Source organism: Culex pipiens, chromosome 1 (assembly GCF_016801865.2).
Source record: "Culex pipiens pallens isolate TS chromosome 1, TS_CPP_V2, whole genome shotgun sequence".
In the NCBI taxonomy this organism is placed as follows: Eukaryota; Metazoa; Arthropoda; class Insecta; order Diptera; family Culicidae; genus Culex; species Culex pipiens.
In genome coordinates, this window is record NC_068937.1 from 60,649,438 (window position 1) to 60,668,990 (window position 19,553).

General features: G+C 38.4%; 1 protein-coding gene and 1 long non-coding RNA gene across 9 annotated transcripts in view; one reads left to right on the forward strand and one right to left on the reverse strand.

Annotated features, from left to right (window-relative positions):
- Window positions 1-16,715, reverse strand: part of LOC120426433 (methyl-CpG-binding domain protein 5) — a 51,687-nt gene extending 34,972 nt beyond the window's left edge. For 4 of the 8 annotated variants that reach the window (XM_052706681.1, XM_052706683.1, XM_052706684.1 and 1 more), the window contains exon 1: window positions 15,880-16,715. The gene's annotated coding sequence lies outside the window, so the exon portion shown is untranslated. The remainder of the gene's footprint in view (window positions 1-15,879) is intronic. The other 4 variants (XM_052706680.1, XM_052706678.1, XM_052706677.1 and 1 more) reach the window with 1 other exon arrangement.
- Window positions 16,716-18,015: 1,300 nt separating this feature from the next.
- LOC120426442 (uncharacterized) lies at window positions 18,016-19,032 on the forward strand. Its single transcript, XR_005606702.2, has 2 exons — window positions 18,016-18,666; window positions 18,759-19,032. It is a non-coding gene; the product is annotated as an uncharacterized LOC120426442 (long non-coding RNA).
- The last annotated feature ends 521 nt before the right edge of the window (window positions 19,033-19,553 follow it).

Sequence of the window (19,553 nt, forward strand, 5' to 3'; positions counted from 1 at the left end):
GAGAACATTATCAAACCATACGGTTTTGGGCAATATGGGTATCTAAATTCTTGGTTTTCTGGAACTGGTAATTAAAATGGCCATTTTGACAGTATTGGCCACAACCTGGAGTGGCCAGTGCCCTCAGGGAGGTTGTCCCGGGGAGAAATTTATCAAACCATACGGTTCTGGGCAATATGGGTATCAAACTTCTTGGTTTTTGGTACTGGTAATTAAAATGGCCATTTTGACAGTATTGGCCACAACCTGGAGTGGCCGGTGCCCTCAGTTAGGTACTCCCGAGAGGACATTTACCGAACCGTTCGATTTTGGACAATATGTGTATCAAAATTCATGTTTTTCGATACTGGTTATGAAAATGGCCATTTTGACAGTATTGGCCGCAACCTCATAAGTTGGCCAACTGCGATCGTTTGACGTTTGATTGTAAATACTCGTTCTGTTTTTTTTTAAATGGAAATTGTTTGGGGGAAAATATTTCAATTAATTTAAACGCCAAGCGTCAAAAGCTATAAAAATGCACCAAAAGCAGTGCATGAATCATTTAAAACAATAACTCTTTCGTGAATTTTTCGTTGGCCCTGAAAAGCGCCATTTTATTGCATTGCAGCAGAAGTTGATTCTTGTGGCCATCTTCACGAGCGTCCATCCAAGTAGGCCTTGTTTTTCTCCTTCAACGTCATTTTGGCAGCTATTTCACGCACACGCTGGCGTGTCTCTTCTTCTCGGAGCTCGCTCTTGATTTCCTCCAGTTGTTGTTTTTTCCGCTGCTGCTGCTACGATGTTGTCGGTTCGAACGATGACGATGGAATGAAAATCGTTTGCAAAAATGCTGCCTTCACGACTCCACGGCAAAACAAACCAGCCAATCAGAGAGCGGAAAGATTTTTTGCGTGGGTCAAAGCACGCGCTTGCTTGTTCAAGGCCAACTGCGATCGTTTGACACTTGCAAGCGATTTTTTTTTAATATTCGTTCAATTTTTTTAAAATGAAAATTTTGGGGGAAATATTTAAATAAATTTAAACGCCAAGCGTCAAAACAGGGTTGTTACGGAGAAGTCGAAAAAAAATCCGCGCCAAATCCGCGCCGTCCCAAAAACCCAATCCGCGCGAAATCCGCGCCATAATAGGAAAAATAATTTTGCGCGACAAATATACAACAGAGTTTCACAACAATTTAATTTTTATGAAAGTATTTGAGAACAAAAATTAAAATCGTTTTATGATTAAGGGTTCCGTCGGAAGGAACGCAAAAACCACAAACGTTAAAATTATGTTGTATTCAATAAATAGAATTTAAAATCCAGAATAGCTTTATCTTAATCTCAAGACCCAGAATGTTGAAACGCTGAAAATTATATGATCAAATTTATTTTTGCTAGGATGAATTAAACCAGAGAGAAAAGCCATAACAATAAATTTAGCAAAAAAGAAATTCAAATAGGGATTTGAAAATTTAAATTAAAAAAATCAATAAATTGAAAAAAATTAAGATTTGAAAATTCATAAATCTAAGGATTAGATAAAAACATGCAGTTCGTGCTCGACACGAAATTTGTATTATATTCTTCTAAAAAATTCTCAATCCTAAAATATTACTTAAAAAATGCTCCAAAGTTATCAGACTTTCTGAAATCTATGATGGTGACAAAAATTGTAGCATTTAAGAATTCTGCGGTTCTTTTTATTAAGATCCAGAGTTTGAGAATTTAAGAATTTAAGAATTGAAGAATTTAAGAATTTAAGAATTTAAGAATTTAAGAATTTAAGAATTTAAGAATTTAAGAATTTAAGAATTTAAGAATTTAAGAATTTAAGAATTTAAGAATTTAAGAATTTAAGAATTTAAGAATTTAAGAATTTAAGAATTTAAGAATTTAAGAATTTAAGAATTTAAGAATTTAAGAATTTAAGAATTTAAGAATTTAAGAATTTAAGAATTTAAGAATTTAAGAATTTAAGAATTTAAGAATTTAAGAATTTAAGAATTTAAGAATTTAAGAATTTAAGAATTTAAGAATTTAAGAATTTAAGAATTTAAGAATTTAAGAATTTAAGAATTTAAGAATTTAAGAATTTAAGAATTTAAGAATTTAAGAATTTAAGAATTTAAGAATTTAAGAACTTTATTTGAGAATTTATAAGTTTTTGTTCCATTGATTGTTTTTATTATCAATTTTCAAAATTTGTAAATTTGGAGAATTTATTCTTGATTTTTAAATATTTTAAATTCATGATTTTTTGGAATTTTTTTTTATTTAGAAATTTAGATTTTTTTATTGTTGGCTATTTAAAATTCAGAATTTTTCAATTTTTGGATTTAACAACTATAAAAATTAAAAAAAATAGAATTTTAGAACTTCTGAACTTTTAATTTTGAATGTTGGAGCTTTCATATTTGAATATTTAGATCTTTTTATTTTTTCATGTAAATTAAAAAAAACCTTTCTACGGGTTAAATCCTAACTAAAATCAAAGGCGGAAAGCCAGCTTCTGTTCCGTCCAATATTGCTCATATTTGGGATTTGACCACAATACGTCCACCAGAGCACCCCCAATATTTTTTTTTGTTTAATCCGAATATCTATAGAAAAGCTTGAAATATGGTTCAAAAGAATCAAATCAAAATGTATCCAGTATAAAATAAACAATACATATTGTTGATAAAACATAACCTGAAACTCATAAGAGATGGAATATTTAGAACCCGTATCAGATGTTAATAATGAGTTGAGTGTAAGAATAAATTTATTTAAAAAATCTTTAACAAAAATTATCTCTTCTTGTAGATTATTTCGACGTTTCATATTAAAAAATTACAAACAAACATTTCCGGAAAAAAATCAATTTTGTTTCGGTAACAACTTCTAAGAAATTGAAGTTTTTGCACTTAAAAAAATTACAGTAATTCCTGATAATAATTTTCTTTATAACTTGAAAGTTAATTATTTTATTTATCCAAATTGTCATCCGCGCGAAATCCGCGCCTGAGCAAATTAAGCCAGCAAATCCGCGCCAAATCCGCGCTATCCGCGCGAAACGCGCCATCCGCGCGATCCGCGCCGTCCGTAACAACCCTGCAAAAGCTATAAAAATGCACCAAGCAGTGCATGAATCATTTGAAACAATAACTCTTTCGTGAATTTTGCGTTGGCCCTGAAAAGCGCCATTTTATTGCATTGCAGCAGAAGTTGATTCTTGCGGCCATCCTCTCGAGCGTCCATCCAAGTAGGCCTTGTTTTTCTCCTTGGACGTCATTTTGGCAGCAATTTCACGCACACGCTGGCGTATTTCTTCTTCTCGGAGCTCGCTCTTGATTTCCTCCAGTCCTTGTTTTTTCCGCTGCTGCTGCTGCTGCTACGATGTTGTCGGTTCGAACGATGACGATGGAATGAAAATCGTTGGCAAAAATGCTGCCTTCACGACTCCACGGCAAAACAAAACAGCCAATCAGAGAGCGGAAAGATTTTTTGCGTGGGTCAAAGCACGCGCTTGCTTGTTCAAGGCCAACTGCGATCGTTTGACACTTGCAAGCGAATTTTTTTTAATATTCGTTCAATTTTTTTAAAATGAAAATTTTGGGGGAAATATTTAAATAAATTTAAACGCCAAGCGTCAAAAGCTATAAAAATGCACCAAGCAGTGCATGAATCATTTGAAACAATAACTCTTTCGTGAATTTTGCGTTGGCCCTGAAAAGCGCCATTTTATTGCATTGCAGCAGAAGTTGATTCTTGCAGCCATCTTGTCGAGCGTCCATCCAAGTAGGCCTTGTTTTTCTCCTTGGACGTCATTTTGGCAGCAATTTCACGCACACGCTGGCGTGTTTCTTCTTCTCGGAGCTCGCTCTTGATTTCCTCCAGTCCTTGTTTTTTCCGCTGCTGCTGCTGCTGCTACGATGTTGTCGGTTCGAACGATGACGATGGAATGAAAATCGTTGGCAAAAATGCTGCCTCCATGACTCCACGGCAAAACAAAACAGCCAATCAGAGAGCGGAAAGATTTTTTGCGTGGGTCAAAGCACGCGCTTGCTTGTTCAAGGCCAACTGCGATCGTTTGACACTTGCAAGCGAAATTTTTTAATATTCGTTAAATTTTTTAGAAATGAAAATTTTGGGGGAAATATTTAAATTAATTTAAACGCCAAGCGTCAAAAGCTATAAAAATGCACCAAGGCAGTGCATGAATCATTTGAAACAATAACTCTTTCGTGAATTTTGCGTTGGCCCTGAAAAGCGCCATTTTATTGCATTGCAGCAAAAGTTAATTCTTACAGCCATCTTGTCGAGCGTCCATCCAAGTAGGCCTTGTTTTTCTCCTTCGAAGTCATTTTGGCAGCAATTTCACGCACACGCTGGCGTATTTCTTCTTCTCGGAGCTCGCTCTTGATTTCCTCCAGTCCTTGTTTTTTCCGCTGCTGCTGCTGCTGCTACGATGTTGTCGGTTCGAACGATGACGATGGAATGAAAATCGTTGGCAAAAATGCTGCCTTCACGACTCCACGGCAAAACAAAACAGCTAATCAGAGAGCGGAAAGATTTTTTGCGTGGGTCAAAGCACGCGCTTGCTTGGTCAAGGCCAACTGCGATCGTTTGACACTCGCAAGCGAAAATTTTTAATATTCGTTCAATTTTTTTAAAATGAAAATTTTGGGGGAAATATTTAAATTAATTTAAACGCCAAGCGTCAAAAGCTATAAAAATGCACCAAGGCAGTGCATAAATCATTTGAAACAATAACTCTTTCGTGAATTTTTCGTTGGCCCTGAAAAGCGCCATTTTATTGCATTGCAGCAGAAGTTGATTCTTGCGGCCATCTTCTCGAGCGTCCATCCAAGTAGGCCTTATTTTTCTCCTTCGACGTCATTTTGGCAGCAATTTCACGCACACGCTGGCGTATTTCTTCTTCTCGGAGCTCGCTCTTGATTTCCTCCAGTCCTTGTTTTTTCCGCTGCTGCTGCTGCTGCTGCTACGATGTTGTCGGTTCGAACGATGACGATGGAATGAAAATTGTTGGCAAAAATGCTGCCTTCACGACTCCACGGCAAAACAAAACAGCCAATCAGAGAGCGGAAAGATTTTTTGCGTGGGTCAAAGCACGCGCTTGCTTGTTCAAGGCCAACTGCGATCGTTTGACACTCGCAAGCGAAAATTTTTAATATTCGTTCAATTTTTTTAAAATGAAAATTTTGGGGGAAATATTTAAATTAATTTAAACGCCAAGCGTCAAAAGCTATAAAAATGCACCAAGGCAGTGCATAAATCATTTGAAACAATAACTCTTTCGTGAATTTTTCGTTGGCCCTGAAAAGCGCCATTTTATTGCATTGCAGCAGAAGTTGATTCTTGTGGCCATCTTCACGAGCGTCCATCCAAGTAGGCCTTGTTTTTCTCCTTGGACGTCATTTTGGCAGCAATTTCACGCACACGCTGGCGTATTTCTTCTTCTCGGAGCTCGCTCTTGATTTCCTCCAGTCCTTGTTTTTTCCGCTGCTGCTGCTGCTGCTACGATGTTGTCGGTTCGAACGATGACGATGGAATGAAAATCGTTGGCAAAAATGCTGCCTTTACGACTTCCCATCCCCACCAGTGCATTAAAAAAGCGAATGACGTAGGAATGGGATAACCGGCGCAAAGAAGCGGGGCATCCGTCTCCATTCTAAACCAATATAAGCCCGTTCGGTCAACTCTGGGAAATCAATCTATCGTTGGACGCCGAGGCATAAACAACAAACTGGACCTGGAATCAGATGACCTGGAGGCCCAAAAGCAGTTGGCCGAAAAGCAGCTAGCCTGGAGCTAGGAGCAGACCAAGCGGAGGCAGGCCAGCCGGAATTATTGAGAGCCACCGGAATATTCTGGCCCCAAGACCCGGAATGGTCAGATCCCTCCGGGTTGTTCCGATGGAAGGCCATACGAGACTGGACAATATGGGTATCAATCTTCTGGCATTTTGATACTGGTGATGAAAATGGCCATTTTGACAGTATTGGCCACAGCCTGGAGTGGCCGGTGCCCTCAGGGAGGTTGTCCCAGGTGGACATTTAACGAACTAAACGATTTTGGGCAATATGGGTATCAAAATTCATGATTTTCAATGCTGGTAATGCAAATGGCCATTTTGACCGTATTGGCCACAACCTGGAGTGGCCGGTGCCCCCAGGGAGGTTCTCTCAGGAAGACATTTACCGAACCATACGATTTTGGGCAATATTGGTATCAATATTCATGGTTTTCAATATTGGTAATGAAAATAGCAATTTAGAAAAAAGTTGGCCAAAAACTGGAGTGGCCAGTGCCCTAAAGGAAAGTTTTCCCGGGGAGACATCTACTGAACCAACGAGTATTGGCAATATGGGTATCACAACTCATGGTTTTCAATACTGGCCATTTCGAAAAAAGTGGCCACAATCTGGAGAGGCCGCTACCTCACGATTGTTCCGATTAGGGGACAAACATCTTTATACAAAGCATAAAGAGAAATTGAGCGAAAATAAAATCCAATGATGCTTTGATTTTATATGACGCATAATTCAACAAAATGGCTTAGTTTTAAAAGCTTTTCTGCTAAGTTCTTTGTCATACTGGTCATGTGTAACATAACCACCTGCACCTTTTTTAAATCAGGTAATACAAATTATGTTACTTTAGGTAGTTTGCTTTAACAAAAATATACTTTATTACAAGTCAAGGCAATTTTCCAATTATTGCTGCAAATTTTCATTCATACTCTATAAAATTATTACTTTTTGTGCTGTCTGGAAATTTTTTTCTGTGTTCCTCGACCACCTTCAACAAATATTGCAACTTTTCTTAATTTTTTGTCGTTAACCTGATTTTTTTTTTGAAAAAAGAAAAATAAATTACATTACAGTCATCCCTCATATTCGGAACAGTTTACAGATCGGCCAATGTTCAACAAATCATATAAAATCGAAAATTGAACATAATGATTTGCTTTTACCTTCATGTGAAAGCTTTTCTTGCGATCTTTCGATTGATGTATAGACCGGCTGTACATTTTTACGTTTTATATCAAGATTTCAAAGAAAAACATTGACCCTTGCAAACCACAAATTCGGAACACTTTTTTCTTACGATGTAAACAAACTTTTTTTTTCTCTCCAGGAGTACATATTTTTTACAAAATAATGACTTTGCACTCTGAAACCAACGAAACTCATGCTTAGTAATGTTATATGAATGGTCTGATAACTTTTTTTGTGAAAATATCAGTTAAATTCAGGTGTTCCACAATTGTGGGAGACACAATAACATCCCACAATCATGGAACAGGCAATTTGGAGGCAGTGTTTTGGTGCTCTGGATAAAATAGTCTTGAAATGCAGTTTTTGTTTAAAAATTATTACTTTTACTAGTGAAATAGCAAGAGAATGTCCAAATAAAGGCCCTAAAAATAGCAGGGTCGGCGGAAAAGTTGCATTTTGCATTCTATTGACTAATTACCACAAAAGTGTTCCGAGTGTTTGTGTTTGTGGGTGTTCCGAATATGTGGGATGACTGTATCCCTATTTAAAAATTTACTCAATAATAAAAAATGACCGTGGATGAATGACGATCTTGGATGAACTAATTCATCGAAATTTTTATTCTCTCTCACACGCTCTGATAATATGATATCTATTGTTAATCACATAATACATTTAATTTTATATCTTAAATCAAACCTGCTATTTTAGTTGAAAATTATAATAAACATGCCAGGAACGCAGCGCAACGGACGGCAAACGAAAACGACGACGACGACAAAAGTCCAAGCAGAGAAACAGAGCGCGAGCTTGTAGGCAAACAGGCAGGCAGACAGGCAGGCAAGCAAGCTTGTGAGAGAGTTTGAACCAGGCCCGTGATACTGACGTAGCTTGCTGAAGCCGCCACCAAATGTTTGGTGGCGCTGTTTCGGGAATAACATTTCAGAGGGTCACAAATCAAAATATAATAAGTCTTATTTATTTTTTTGGAAAATAATCCTGTAGCTGCTCATATTGATTCTTTTCATTAAAATAAACCATAAATGCCGCCAACAACAATATATGTTTAGCATCAGGTCTCAGGCAAAGCTTCCCAGCAGGTGTCTTTTTCAAATCCTCTGAAATGTCTTCCGCAAATTCTTATTTAGCCAATGAACTTACAGATCATCATAATGTTAATTTAAATCTACAATTTGAGGCGGTTGAGCTAAACCATGTTGTTGGGAAACCTTAAGAGCGAGTCCACGAAAAGGGAATAGCCCATTGTTAGGGACGTTGTGGGGCTTTACAAAAAAACATGTTTTTGAGTCAAACAAACCAACTTCTATGGTACCCCGTGGTTTGAATGTGTTGGTAAATTTTCGACAAGAAAGGCAGAACATAAAAGTTCAAATCTTGACTTTTTTTTGATAAGGTCCTATAAACAAATGTAAACATTGAGTGTATCCCTTTCACACCTTATGTCAAAGTCTATCGGAGTAAGCGGGATACACTCAATGTTTACTTTTGTTTATAGGACCTTATCAAAAAAAAGTCAAGAAATTTACAAACTAATTTTGTTATTTTGTGTCTATTCCTACTGAAACAAATTAAAAAATATTCAAATATTGTGCAAAAACATTGCTAACATCACTTCTCAATTCACCCCATGTGTCTCGATTTGCCCCAGATAATGGTACACATTTAATTTCATTTTAACTAACGAAACAAAAATAAAGAAAAAAAATATTTTCGTCCTTTCGATTTTGCGCCCTTTTCGTCATGTTACTCCCCATAATTTTGACACTAGACACCAAAACTTTGGTACTTTTTAGGCTTCAGTGACATTGTATGCAGATGACAGCCGAAGCATCCCCGTGGTTTGAACCTGAGAGAGAGCACGTGCGTGTACGAATTGGAATTAAGAAAATCGTTGTTAGGTAGCCCCTTACAGCTGGCCGCGCAAAAATGGTCAGTTTTGGGCGCTAATAACTTCGCGGGAAAAAATCCTAAAAATATGGTGTCTTCGGGAAAGTTGTTCTAAATTTAATGAAGGTTCTACATTTGAGAAATGGTAAGAATCGGATAACTATGGCGCCTTCCACAGGTAAAAAAGTAAAACAGTTGCTTTTCTCCATCCAGGTTTTTAAGCGAAGATGGCGTTCGAATGGTGAACGCCCGAAATGTCAAAATCGCGCAGTAGCACCAACATTAGAAAAAAAAAATGTGGCTATCATGCCATGGCACACTTTTTCCGTAATGTTGGTACCACTGCGTGATTTTGACATTTCGGGCGTTCACCATTCAAACGCCATCTTCGCTTAAAAACCTCGATACATTTTGACGATTTTTCCCATACAAACTTTAAGCGATTGGAGGGAGGGGTTCCCGTGGTCAGAATGAGCTCAAATTTGGAATTCAGCCTAGTGATAGGTCAATCTTTGATTTCAGGGGGTAGCCCCAAAAAAGTCCGGATTTGGACCACCCTAGTCCTCACGAACATTTTTTTCTCTTTTTTTACGGTGTTGAGGTCTATTTACTCAATGAAAAAAAAAACAAATCAAAATGGCAGAAAAATATAGAGTCATATTGATCAATTCCAGTCAACTTGGAATCAATTCTCGGATAACCAGAAGAACCGCAAACTTATGATGGACCCTAAGCAGATTGCATATCAAACTTCAAAATTAAAGCTTCATTAGATGTTGAGATTATAGGAAATTCTCATGTGTTTGGCAGATTGTCGTTTCGATTTCCGTCAGTGGCCGATTTGACACTCTTTCTCAGGTATCTTATTAAAGAGTTTGCATTTAGCGCATCAAATAAAACAAACTTTACTCAAATTTTACTCAGTTTTTCCAAAGTTTATCAAATGTAGGATCTACTCGCTTCTGGTCTTGTTCAAATAGTAAAACATTTTCACATAAAAATTTAGACACTATCTTGATTTAAAACCAAGTTACGATGACAAATGTCTATGAAAAATCTTGATTTTAAGTCCGATTTTTTTTAAATTTTTATCGGCGAAATTGAATTGAAAAGTGTTAAATCTGCAAGACTAACAACTTCATTGTCAACATGATATTAATCGGTGGAAGAGGGTTCAAATAAAAGGATAATGATTTGTGGTATATGTGTGCAAGCGCCTTTGCGCTAAGTGGTGCCATTGCTCATGGGTACACACAATGCCTAATGGAGCACATGCAATGCGCGGTGCATTTGGAGCACATGCACTTTTAGTAACAGGGTAACAAAATAAAACTTAACATAAATTGATTTCTTCACTTTATTTAATTTATATTATGCTCTAATAGGTTGAAAATCATTCGGTAAAATTCACATTAAATTTTGACTCCTTGTAATTTTTAAAATGATTACCGGAGTAACGAGTCGTCACCCTGTAATCTAATGTTGTGGAGCCGACCCTTAAAGTAGGTTCCGGCTGTTGTTAGTCCTTCGTCTGGGTCGGGCCGATTCAGCGCCGAGCATCACGCGAAAGGATCGTTCGAAAGGCTTCAAATTGGTCTGCTCCTTTCGGGCTAGACATGGAGCGGGATTTGCCTGTCGAGTGGAAAAACGCAGTGTGAGAATGTGTTTCCCGATGCAGTTCCTGGGTTGTCGTGTCCGATTGTACATGCACACGCCAGGTGAACCCTATTGTTTGTTGTTCTACCCAATTAATATTGCTGCCGAGCAAATAACATGCGACGAGTTGTGTACATTTGCCGACTGGTTTATTTAGTGGGTTGGCTGGCAGGAGCATTTTTTCTCTTCTTCTTGCTTTACTCCAGTGCATTTCGTGTTTGAGTAAATCGCGGTCCCTGTGTGCATTCTGGGGTGGGTTCAAGATTGGCAAATCGGAGGGGTCTGGGCGCCACGATTGTTTGACATGATGGTTGATAAGAGCTGTTCGGCAGTACTACTCAACTTACATTGATATCCAACACAAAATCATACACAAGCTAATTGTATTTACTGGCAAAACTTCAAGCTTTTGCTGCTTTTGATTACTTACTTATTTTGTTGAAACTTATCTAGTTTAAAACTGACCTCAAATCAAACCCTGACACGGTTAATATTTTAATGTTTCGTTTAGAACAAATCCAGACGACAATTTTCAGTATTTCCTTATATTGATTTCAATGATATTGTTAGGCTTAAGCTTTTCAAATTCACTAAAGACAAATCAAATATTACCCTTTCTGTATACATTTATTTATACCTATTCCAATTCAAATCACAAATTCTGGGTGTGGTAAAATTTCACACATACACTGAAAACCCAACCATGGTAGTTGCTACCATATTTTTTTTTTTTTTTTTTTTTTTATTCGCTAATTTATTTTTATAAGGTCCTCTTCGGTACCGAGACCTGGTTAGGACCGGGGATCAAATACATAAAATAAAAAACAAAAATACACTACGGCAGGAGTTAATCTACACCGAACTTGCGGGACATGGTGCCGACCACCCTTTCCTGGTCCGAGCGGGTCTTGCAACTCCTCAGCCGCGCGGTAAACTCGTAGAACATTTTCCACAGCTCCCCGAGGAACATCTTCCACAGCTCCTCCGTGCTGTAAAGCACCTCGTCTCCTTTCGCCTTGGGTTGGCCACCGGCACCAGGGCCAGTGTTTCCTTGGCTGCTTCCTGCATCAGCTGCGGATTGTGGGTCTGTTTTCTTCAGCTTATCCGGGATCGGGACCGGAACCGGCAGCGGAGGGAAATCCGCCGCGGAGAACGACGGTACCACCGGACTCTGTTTGTCCTTCTTCCATGCTGGCGGTTTCGGCTTGGACGCCTGCTGCCGCGACTGGATGAACTGCGCACGTTTGGGGCAACTACGGTCCAGACCCTCGTGAGATCCAGAGCAGTTAGCACACTTTTTGGGTTGAGTTACGTCGTCTTTACACTGTTCCGTTTTGTGGAATCGCCCACAGTTGTTGCATCGGCTTTTAAGAAAACAATTCTTGGCTCCGTGTCCCAGGCGGAGGCAATTCCTGCACTGGGTCACGTTGGGTTGCGTATTCCGGTAGGCCTCCCATCGGACGATGACTGGTCCCATTTTCTTAATTGCACTCAGCTTATTGAGGTTCGTGTGTCCCTTGGGAAAGAAGACAATGTAAGGGGTTTCACCCGCGGTGGACTTTTCCTTCCGCTTGATGGCCTTCACATCCAAAACATCAAGGTTATGGTCCTCCTTGAGTCGATCCTTGATAATCTCCACATCCACTTCTGGGAGTCCTCGCAGAACGACCCGGTGGGATCGTTCACTTCGTCGATCGTGCGAATAGAATTGCACTTTGTACTGAAGCAGCAGCTCTCGAACGGTGTTAAATTCCTCCACGGAAAAACACGTCACTTTGATTCCGCTCCGGGTCAGCTTGTACTCCGGTTTCACTTTGCACAGGGCCATTAAATCCAGAAATCTGTTAAAGCCCAAGTTCGTTACCACCAGAGGTGGTTGCTTTTGTTTACCGGCAGATTTTCTGGGTTCTGGAACCGCCGGGGCGTCTCCTCCTCCTGCTGCACTGGCATTGTTGTTGTTTTTGTCGCCCGCTAGCGCGCTGAATTTGTTGCTGTTGAGCAGGGTCTTCTCAACTTTTTCTCCTTCGATGACGATTCCAGTGACCTCGCTGGTCTTCTTCCGCTTCTTATTCCCTCGGACGGGCCGAAAATCTTCCTCCTCGGAGGATTCCTCCACCTCCATCCGTCAAAAACTTCCAAGCACGCGAGATGACAACACGAGCAAAACACGTCTTAACTTGTCGCTGGCTGGCGACTGAGTGTTGCTACCATATTGTAGGGTTAAATTGAGAACACGCACCGACGTATTTTTGCTAAAAACAATCCGTGCTTGGATTGACTGATTAACGCAGCAAGTTTTACTATGTCGAAAGCGGTATGGTAATTTTAACCCTCCAATACCGAGATAATTATAATGATTTCGTAATTGCTACCATGCAATTTTGTGGAAGTATGGTAAATTTTACCATATTTGCGTTTACTTTTACCAAAAAGCCACAGTTAATTTAATAAGCAGCATTTTTAGCAAATGTTCTTAAAATTACCATGGTCGGGCTTTCAGTGTAGGGTTAAAGTTCCCCTAACAAAATCAACAACAACAACAAAATTTCACACAAGAAATTCCTGTGCTTCGCATAGTTTCTCGCGGTCAATGAAGGATAAAACGGGAACCACAGTTGGAAGATAAGCGGACTAGATAGACCACATTTAAAAAGCATGTTGAGAAAAAGAAAGGGGAGAAATGTGCGCGCCAACAATCAGTGGAGTAGCACGAAGCATGTTCCGGACTTTATGTTCTTCGAGAAGTTTGTTGTTGTTTTTGTGCATTTTCGACTGACTCAAGAAATATCCATACCTCATAAAAGGGAAGTGAAGAAAAGTGAAGAAGACACACAAACATGGGGCAGTGTCAGTGGCAGCACTTTTCTCTATCGTTTCCTTGCGCTCCCGAGTGAAATATGAACCAGTCTAACCTAATTAGTTAATTCATGCTGGCCCGCGTTTTGTTTTTTGTTCTCTTTCTTCGTGCTAGCAAAGTCGGTGTCTTAACGAAATTGCTCAACATAAGTGTGTGGTACCACGGCCGGTGATAGAGAGTAGAGAGTGGAAAATATGCATATTAACGATGACATACAGCAAGACGGCAGACGCTTAGAATCGCCAACCATATCACGCCATATGTTCTGTAGACAGAACTCAGAGGGGGGAAATAACGGAAAAACTGAACGGAATATGGCATGCAGAAACGCGAAGTGACGAATCAAATTGAGAATTTAATTTTCAGAAGAAAAAACATGATCTTTATATAGTATATAGAGCATATCTAGAGTTTTTTTTTAAAAAAAGGTCTAATAAGCTATTGTGTTTCATATGTGTATAGGACCTAATGAAAAAAAATCTGAATATATCTAGCAATAAAGAGCTCAGATAAAAAACCTTAAAATCCAAAACAAATTTCATAAGAAAATTTATTGATTCAAGAGGAAACTTTTTTTTCTATTGAATGCATTTTCGATTATCCGGGATAACATAAAGTGAATAAGATTGACATTCAATACAAAATCTTTATTCAATAATTAGGGAATCTCCATTGGGGACCATCAATAACCCACTTGGACACTATAGGGGGGGGGGGGGGGGCTATGGCGATTTCCGCGATCCATACAAAAAAGGTCCCTTGGATATAAGTTCGAAAATGGATGTAAGTTCGAAAATTTACAAGAAAAATCCGAAAAGCACGGCTTTCTCAAAATTTCCTAGGTACATGTGCTCTCAATAATATTCCCGAATTAGGAGTACTACAGTCGAGACTCGATTACTCGCGAAAATTTCACTTTCGGATAATCGAAATAAAGTGTTTGATATTGTCTTTTTTGAGTTTATCAGCTCAAATATGACTCCAATAATGTTCTTAAGAGATACAGAAAAACCTCTTTTTACGCGGTGGCGTTACGCTTTTTGTTTCGTCGATTGCTCTTAAACTACACAATATTTTTGCAAGCTTCTAAAAGCATTTTGTAGAGCTGAACAAAACCTACAAATTGCTTTTAAAAGATTGCAAAAATGTTGAGTCGTTTCAGAGAAATCTACGAAATAAAAAGTGTAACGCCACCGCGTAAAAAGAGGTTTGACTGTATTGTTATATGTTGTCCAAGATGGAGCCGATAGAGTATTGAGAATATTCATATGGTTATAAAACAGGTGATTGACCACTTAAATTTGACTAATTTGTAGTAACTCGTTACGGATTTTTAGGCAATTGAAACCAAAATATCTAAAATAGTCTGTGATTAGACTCTGAAATATTTTCTATTCATTTCATTTTTTTCATTCAATACTTTTTTCAAACCATTCTCTAACCAATTCAGTGAAATAAAACTTTTACTACGTATATAACTTAACCACCGAAACTAGTAGACTCTCGTGCCTTCCTCACATTTATATACTAGCTTAATCCAAAAGAGCAACCCCTGGCATTGAAATGTTTTATAAATTAAGCTGCATTACTCGTAACACTTGAAACGGTTTCAACAATGAGTCGCTAGTAGATCCGGACATAATTTTCATCATAATATCTGAGAGATACTTAAGTGCTTATATCCGTTTATACGGTTGTTAGATTTTCCTTTCTAAAAATATATAACATAAAGTGTTCTCTTTCAAAACTCACCCTTTTTAAAATCATCCTAACTATCAATAAAATCGTATTTTTAGTATAACCTTGTAAGCTAGAAAACGACCCTACTTAATCTTTCTGTTCGTTTGATTCATTAAAACTTGAAGTAGGAACCCTGAATTAACTCAATTTAAGAAAATATGTCCAAAATAGGATCATATACCTTACTTCTATCGCCTTTCCTCCATGAGGAAGGCAAAACTCTCTTTGAAGATAAAATGATTGGACAAGCCACACTATGGGAACAAAATAAACCCATATTGTACGATTGAACTCATTTCCCTAACACGGACTTATACTTAAAGTATCTTCCATCGCCTGGTCAAAATTTAAAACTAAAAAACGTATAAATGAACGCTCTTTTGACATTTTACAAATTTTATGTGAATAGTTTACTTTTAATATGCATAACACACAGACCACCCAACGATAAATATTTCATTTAATAAAATCAAGGTGTGAGACTCTCAGCTCCCTATCAATGAACGCCTTGACAGTTCACCAATCAACGTCCTTGAGTGGACCGTTCACTGTGGTGGATTCCCCATGTCGTTGCGCAAAACCCCTCGCTTGTCACTTCACCCCAAAACTATGCAATGTGATGCCATTTCTGTATCTATTCCCAACTTCAACAAAGCAACCTTTGTCTGCTGCTGCACGACAAACGACGACATCGAGGGAAAAATCAATACTATCACGGAACAATGTTTACCTTTTTATCGCCGAACTCTACGATCCACGATTTTCATTTTTTCGGACTTCCTTATGCTGCCTTATGTGATTTACTACTCGCGTTTGCACCTCTTATTACATTAGCAAAGTAGGCCATTCGGTAATTTTCACACAGTTGTTAGGATATTTGCCTTCAATACTTCTTTTTTAATCACCCAAATTCAAATTCTTTTACACTTTTGTGCTTTGTCTTGGCACTCAAAGCAATCTTCGGACCGTGCTACTCGCCCTTTACGCTAAATATGCACTTATTTGCCTTTTTCGTAACACCTGTCCCAATTCGGAGCAGTATTTCTTCGGTACAAAATACATTTTTTCTTGCTGCTGTTTCGATTTCTTCACAGATTTCATTTGCTGCTGCTGCTTGCACAACTCATTAACTTCAGCCTTCCCCTCGTTTCAATGCCCCGCTGCCGTCCTGGGACTCCGTGATCCGCCACGACCACTCGCGCGGCCATTCACTAGCGTTTTAAATAGGAATATACGAAAGAGAGTGGAGGAAAAAAAAATCCGCACAAAATCGAAAAATATTTTCTTCTCCCAACTGGTGCTGTGCCCTTGTACGAAATCACTAACAAACACAACCGATTTCAACCACTTTCCCCCGTGGATGACATCCTGGCAGCAATCCGGATTCGGATCCTGGATCCGGATGGTCGCTGGAAATTACTTTTTCCAGCAAAATTTTGCGCTTGCACCGAGAGTGAAAAAAGTGGCCACAAAACACACACGCAACAGCGAGAGCTAAATCCGAGTTAAATGGCCTGCTACGACGACGACGACGACTTGACGCTTTGAACTCATTTTCCGATATGACAAACGGAATGAATGAAGATTGTGCAAGCCAGACATCATACAAGGGAGAGTGAAGCCTGCGATGTTCATTCATGTAGTTCTCTCTCGTTTCTTCTTCCAGTGGTACAAGTCATGAATGGCAAAATGCTCAGGGCAACATGTGAACTCGAATGAATGGTACGAGGGGCTTGTTTGTTATTGTAAACATATTTTGAGTAAACTTTACACTTTACTTTTCATTGCGATATTAAAAATAGGACTTATTGGACCCTAAAGTGGTCATAAAAAGGCAAACCCGGCCAAAAGCCAGTTTTGAGATATGCGTGTGGAAAGAAAATCATGTCTACACACATCCCCACAGACATTTGCTTAGAAAATGATTCAGAGTCGATATCTTGACTTTTTTTTGATAAGGTCCTATAAACAAATGTAAACATTGAGTGTATCCCGCTTACTCCGATGGACTTTGACATAAGGTGTGAAAGGGATACACTCAATGTTTACATTTGTTTATAGGACCTTATCAAAAAAAAGTCAAGATATGTATACGTGAATACATTTATCTAAGAGATTTAGGAAGTTCAATTTTCGAGTGATTTCAAAGCCTTTTCTCAGCGAGGAAGGCAAAAAGAAACGATCACCAACTGTGCGAGCCAGCTCATTCTAAGAGGACTAAAGTTGATCCATGGTACAGTCGAGACTCTCCATACAAATTATTTTCAAAATCCATCGTCTTTAATAAATTCATCAAATCACGGTGACGCCAGCGCTGTCTGGTGAGCAACAGTCGAAACACGGCCTAAACATACCAATTACGTAAGGCTGTACGTACGGATTTTTTTCCTTCTGTACGGATTTTCGACCCTCTTTGCGGATTTTAACAGGCCAGAATTTTTGTACGGATTATTTCGTATAATACGGATTTGTACACAATTTTAATATTTTTTTTTTCCTTAATTCAATTTCCTTTTCCTTATTTGACATTTTTATTTAACTTTCAGTTCGATTTAAAAAAGGCAGTTTCCGGGATATAATTGTACTTTTCAAATTCCTTCCTTTCGTCTATGTCTATCTAAAGCTTGTGAAAACCTGTGAACATTTGACTTACAAAAAAAACACTGAGAACGATATTATTCGTAAAAGCCAACTTGACAATTCGTTTACTTTTAAAGGTTTAACGAAAAATTTTTGCAGACCGCTACACTACCACAAACAAACTCTCATTTTTTCGTGTTTGACAGTTTGCCAAACTCGCTAACTTGTTTGCAGCAAACTCGCAAAAAAGGCAAAATGTATGCAGGCTGACGTTTGTACAAACAAATTGGGTCCTAAAATGAAGCTTAGATTGCTGATATTATTATTTACAGCGATAAAGCTTATTTTTCTGAGTACAATGACCCTTTGTACGACCACAAAGAGTTTAAAATGGATTTTTAAATCATTTTTGAAAAATTAACCTTGCGGTCCTTCTTGACAGAAAAGCTCCTACTTGACAGCTCGTTCCAAGGGGACCATAGTTGATCCATCGAAAAAATGTTGTCTTGTCAAAAAAAAATTGCATTAAAATGGAAAAAAGTGATCAGAAATGGTTTTTAATCGTGTTTTTTACCGTTGTACATAATAATTGACATAGGGCTTTAGTACCCAATTTAGGCAAACTGTCAAAAAGTGCGAGTTTGTTTGTTTGTTTGTCGTAGTATAATAGCTCCTTCACTGTAAGTTTGGGGATTATTTTTTTCTCCGTTACGTAATAAATGAAAGCTCCCTTATGTTTAATCGTGTTAAATATTTTTACCCATGCATTTCATGATTTTTGTTCTTGTCAACGTTTGGCTTGACAACCCTGCGCATTTTTCACATTTCTCTGTTCGCTTGGCTGTCGTTTATCATTTTACTCTCTCACTTTTTTTGGAATCAGCCTGCTGTGTGGACGCGAACAGCAAGACATCTCCTCAAAACATCCGGCGTTTGGGTAAGAATCTTTTTTCTCACTTTTTCTGAATCCCAGCTTGTTTCAAAACGATTAACGTATTTGCTAACAATTCCTTTCGCTTTTTGTTCCAGGAAATGCGCCAGCGCCGCGGTAAAGTTCGACTTCCGGCTGGAAGCCTGCTCCCTCCCAAGGGGCGTAGGTTCCGCTAGGACGGTCCAGCTTTGAAGAGAACCGCAAACTCATTTCGTCCTCCCAACCAAACAACCCCGAAAATGCCGCAACACGGTGGAGTCTCGTTCTTCTTCGGGCACGATTCGGGAGGGAGCCGAGTGTTTTGCAACCAACCTAGAATGTAGTAAATTTGTGTGTTTTTGTGTCCAATAAAATTGTGTTTTCATCGTAAAGGCGTCTTTTGTTTGTTTCCAAAAGTAATCCGATCGTACAAAGTTGGCCATTTTGTTTTTTATTTGCTAATTTCTGAAAGAGTTGCTAACGAATAAAAACCATGCGAGGATTTTTTTTTTGTTTAAACATGCCTTTTTAAATGGTTTTCATATCTTGGAACCAATCCGGGAGCATGTTGACAGCTTCCATACTAACTGAGCGTAATCATTTTTGTGGGCCTAATATGGCGGCCTTCGATATTAATTACCCAAACTTTTGAAAATGGCGAATAGTTTAAATAAATATAGTTTTTGTCTTGTTTTGGTTTAAAACGACAAAATAAGCAGTCTGAAATCATTTTCTTTAAAAACTGGTTTAGAGATACGCCAGGTTCAAATATCAGTCTAGAACAGTTGAAGTGAGCGTGCCACGAAAGCCGTCACGAAAAAAAAACCCACGAAAACTGTCACCTTAGGGTCCGTCTAAATCAAATAAGAATTAATGAATAATACTGGAAATTGCATTCAAATCATGAATATTAG